General features: G+C 43.6%; 1 protein-coding gene across 5 annotated transcripts in view; it reads right to left on the bottom strand.

The window, feature by feature from the left end:
• Window positions 1–4,119, bottom strand: part of MRRF (mitochondrial ribosome recycling factor) — a 64,654-nt gene that overhangs the window by 60,341 nt on the left and 194 nt on the right. The window lies entirely within an intron of this gene.

Here is a 4,119-nt window from a genome sequence, read left to right on the forward strand (position 1 = left end):
TAGTATCAATAGCTACTATTAATTGAGGTCAAGTTTGGACTGTTTGCTTTACCCATATTATTTCATTTAATTCTCTCAATAATGCCACAAAGAACATATAATAATCCCCCATTTTACAGACGTTGAAACTGAGGTTCAGAGAGATTAAGTCACTGTCGAAGGACATGGAGCTAATAGCCAAGCTCTATTTTAGCAGAACTGTTCACAGAGGTTTGGCTCAGAGTGAAGTTTCTATATCTAGGTTTTTCCCTAATAAAACCAATGCCTAATTCATACTTACAACCAAATATGGCTGTAGAATAATGAGTAGTTTTTTATTTTAGTCTACAGGATCTCAATCTGGCTGCTCCATTTAAGATAGGTTTCCTGGTGTTCCTGTTGCAGGTCATAATACCAACTCACAAAGCAACAGGAAATCAAAATGGGTTAGAAATAAACAACCTTTGACAGAAAACGCAGCACCCAAAAGCAGACCCAGTACACGTGAACCGGAAGACAACTCTATAAATAAACCACATTGCTGAAACGTGTAAGGCGTAGATTTTAATTGCGCAGAAGTCAGAAAATTTCAAAGTGGAAGTTCAATAAAGGCAGTCCTTTAGGTCCTTTACCTTAAGGGTGTACAAATTAACATTCTGTTCAGCACAGATAAAAGAATTAAAGTTGAAGAAAAATTTGTTGAGATCCCAAGTATTCGCCAACAAAATTAAGCTATACATAGAAGCAATGTGGGGAAGTGTCTGAGCTTTGGACGCAGTCTGGAACTGGAATCTCAATTCCTCCACTTACTAGCTGTGTGACCTTGGGGAGGTCATTTAGCCTCTCTGAGCTACAGCTTCCACATCATCATCATAGTGATATTAATGAGGCTTTAAAAAGATAACAATAATGACAACAATACCTAACATTTATATAACAATGACTACGTGACAGAAACTATTCTAAGTGGCTTACACACGTTAACTCATTTGAGCCTCATGATAACCCTGAAGTACTATGATTATTCCCACTTTACAGATAAGAAAACAGAAGCAAAAATCTGCCTAAGATTTGAATTCAGGCAATCCAGCTTCAGAGTCTATGTTGTTAACTGCTATACTATGCATATAAAACACTCAGCATGGCTGGGAACAGTGGTGGGTGCCCATAGTCCGAGTTATTTGGGATGCTTAGGAAGGAGGATCACTTGAGACCAGGAGTCCAAGGCCAGCCTTGGCAACATAGTGAGACCTAATCCCTTAAAAACAGCAACAAGCCGGGCGCGGTGGCTCACACCTGTAATCCCAGCACTTTGGGAGGCCGAGGTGGACAGATCACGAGGTCAGGGGATCAAGACCATCCTGGCTGACACAGTGAAACCCCGTCTCTACTAAAAATACAAAAAAAAAAAAAAATTAGCCAGGCATGGTGACGGGTGCCTGTAGTCCCAGCTACTTGGGGGGCTGAGGCAGGAGAATGGCGTGAACCCGGGAGGTGGAGCTTGCAGTGAGCCGAGACCGTGCCACTGCACTCCAGCCTGGGCGACAGAGCGAGACTCCGTCTCAGAAAACAAAAAACAAACAAAAAACACCAGCAACAAAACACATACACACAGTACAATGCCTGGCATCCGGTAGGTACACAATAAATTGTAGCTATTATAACAGCATTCCGACTATTAATTTTTTTTTTTTTTTTTTTTTGAGACAGAGTCTCGCGCTCTGTCACCCAGGCTGGAGAGCAGTGGTGCAATCTCTGCTCACTGCAACCTATGCCTTGCGGGTTCAGGCAATTCTCCTGCCTCAACCTCCTGAGTAGGTAGGACTACAGGCACCCGCCACCACGTCCAGTTAACTTTTGTATTTTTTAAATAGAGATGCGGTTTCACCTTGTTGGCCAGGCTGCTCTCGAACTTCCAACCTCAGGTGATCTGCCCGCCTCGGCCTCTAAAAGTGCTGGGATTATAGGCATGAGTCACCGCGCCTGGCCTGAATTTTTTTTTTTTTTTTTTTTTTTTTTTTTTTTTGAGACACAGTCTCACTCTGTCGCCCAGGCTGGAGTGCAGTGGTGTGATCTCGGCTCACTGCCACCTCCGCCTCCAGGGTTCAAGCGATTCTCCTGACTCAGCCTCCCAAGCAGCTGGGATTACAGCCGCCTGCCGCGACACCCAGCTAATTTTTGTATTTTTAGTGGAGACGGGGTTTCACCATGTTAGCCAGGATGGTCTCGATCCCCTGACCTTGTGATCCACCTGCCTGGGCCTCCCAATGTGCTGAGATTACAGACTGAAACATTTCTGTTAACTACTTGAAGCACACATTCTTTTTCCAAAGTTGAGGATCTCAAAAGATTTCCCTGTTCTTCACAGAAGGTTCATTTTAATTTTGGCTAGATGACCAACCCAAAGTCCTGGCTTATCCAGTCCCAGCAACTCCTTTCAATCCAGCTGTATACTAGCTTATAACATAAGCACTTTTATGAGTGTGCATATACACAGGCCCTTGTATATAAAATACTTTCACATGTATCATCTTATTTGGTTCTCATAATAACTAAACAGTGTTAATCACCACCGGTATTTTACAAAATAAGAAAAGTGATCTTTCACTTCTCCAGTGCTCCCCCTGCTCCAGAGTCTTCAAACATGCCATTGAATCTCCTTGACGATCTTCCCTCACTTCTTTAACTGTTTGTCTCCGCTTTTATTTCAGATTTCAGCTTAACCATCACTTCCTCAGAGGACGGCTTCCTTGGCCATCTCCTACAGCCCAACTAGGTCAAGTGTCCTGTAGTCTGCTTTCACAACACCCTTAACTTCATCATAGCACTTAATTTTTAACCAAAAGCCAATATTTATGTAATTATTTGATTAATTCCCTCCATATGACTATAAGCACTACAAGGACTAATCTATGATTTTCTTGTTCACTGCTGTATCCCCAGTACCTAGTACATTGCCAGAACACAGAAGACACTGTGAATGTGATGAATACATCAGTGAAAGTCCAGAAAGATTAATTCCTTGTCTAGGGTCAACCAGAATAGGATTGGAATCTACCCTTACTATGGTAGGTTCTGGGCTTCCCAGCGTTGCCTTCACTGTCTCTTGGTTTGCCACACTTTTGCTTAGAGATAGTAGAGCATGTTCTTCTCTAAATGCAGTGCCAGGTAAAGAAAGGTACTTGTAGTACCTGACTATACACAGAATCATCATGCACCTGGCACGGCCAAAGAATGAGACAGGTGCAGAAAGGGCTTTTGCCTAAGAGTTAAGACATCTGGATTCCAATATGCCTACCTTATCACTCCCTGCCATCTGTCATTTAGATTCATAATCACACGTATTCAAAAAGCATTTGCGGCAGCTCTACCAGTGACTTGTGACTTGTACCAAGTGACTTCTCCTAGATTTTGTTTCAACCATAAAATGAAGGGGTCAGATCAGGTTTTCATTCTTTCCAACTATAAAGCTTTCCAAAATTGGGGGAAATGCAATAGTGTGGTTTGAAACAAAAAAAGGCACTAAACTTAGAGAAAACTCTGAAAGAAGTCTTGGTTCCAGCACTTCCTAGACACGTGACCTTAAATCGGTCAAACTCTCAGGACCTCCGTCTCATCTGTAAAACGTAAATAACCATACTATTTGTCAGGGTTATGTAAATGGAGAAGGGCTACTGAAATGACAGTTGCTTTGCCACTGGGTGGCACAGAGTAGTAGTTAAAAGTTCAGGCTTAAGAGTCGGATAGACCTAGGTCTGAATTTAAGCGCCCTCACTTTCTGACCGCGTGACCCTGGTAAAATTACCTATTTGAGCTTCCGTTTCTTCATTATGGGAGGTAATAATATCTACTCCTACGGGATTGTTCTGAACCTCAAACGTTCCCGTCAAGTGTGAGGCTACTCTTTAGTAAGTTCCTCCGGCAGCCCCTAAATTCCTAGCTGGTAAAAGGAACCCCGCCCCCACCCCATGAGACTCGCTCCGATGCTACAGGTCCCGCCCTCAACCTTAAAGGTCAAGCTGGACTCGAACGGGTCGGGCACGGTAGTCTGGTCCCCTGAGGTCCCCCAGAGGTCCCTGAGTAAGGGTCTCTGGCACTCAGACCACACGCGCACCTCGAGGCCCTGTCAAGGACACTCAC

Source organism: Macaca thibetana, chromosome 15, assembly GCF_024542745.1.
Source record: "Macaca thibetana thibetana isolate TM-01 chromosome 15, ASM2454274v1, whole genome shotgun sequence".
NCBI lineage: Eukaryota > Metazoa > Chordata > Mammalia > Primates > Cercopithecidae > Macaca > Macaca thibetana.